Below are 806 nucleotides of genomic sequence, written 5' to 3'. Positions count from 1 at the left end.
GAGTGGGTGGGTAGGGGAACAGAGGTGGGGGGAGGGGTATGGGAAACTTTCGGGATAGCATTTGAAATGTAAATAAAGAAAATAATAATAAAAAAAAAAGAAAAAAAAAGTAAGTACTCTAAAAAAGAAGGAGGAGAAGGAGGAGGAAGAGGAGGAGAAGAAGAAGAGGAGGAGGAAGAAGAGGAGGAAGGCTGAGAGAGCCCTACCAGGAAGTGCATTAAAAATGCCAATGACATTGCAGGCTTCTCCAGCAGGACAGAGTACATGAGCAAAGCTTTCTAGGGAAAACACACTAGTTATTTTATTTTTAAAAAATGTAAGTTGATTCTCATGTATTCCAGGCTGGACTCTAACTTGATATGTAGTCAAGGGTGACCTTGAACTTGTAATCCTTTGACCTCTATCCCTGAGTGCTGGCCTTACTGTTGTGTACCACAACACTTGGTTTATTGATAGTTGAGGATGGGATTCTGGGCTCTATGATTGCTAGGGTGTTTTATTTTCTCATATTAATTTTGTATATATACATAATAAACATCACATTGTATGTAAGTATGACCAGTCAATTTGAAATGGCAATGATTCTTGCTGTAGATAGAGAATATTCTCATTTGGGCTCAAACCCAGGATAACTTCAAGGTGTCAGGTTTCCCCAATGCAAGTGCTCTCTAAAGCCAGACCCCTCTGCATGTCAGACCACACAGGTTGTGTGTGAACTGAGTAGCAACAGCCACTGTTTTCTAAAAAGGCCGAGCCAGAAATACAGGAGGCAGAAATCTGTTAATCGACTGGAGCCTCAGAAACAT

Source organism: Mus pahari, chromosome 4 (genome assembly GCF_900095145.1).
Source record: "Mus pahari chromosome 4, PAHARI_EIJ_v1.1, whole genome shotgun sequence".
Taxonomy (NCBI): Eukaryota; Metazoa; Chordata; class Mammalia; order Rodentia; family Muridae; genus Mus; species Mus pahari.
This window is presented reverse-complemented; position numbering follows the sequence as displayed.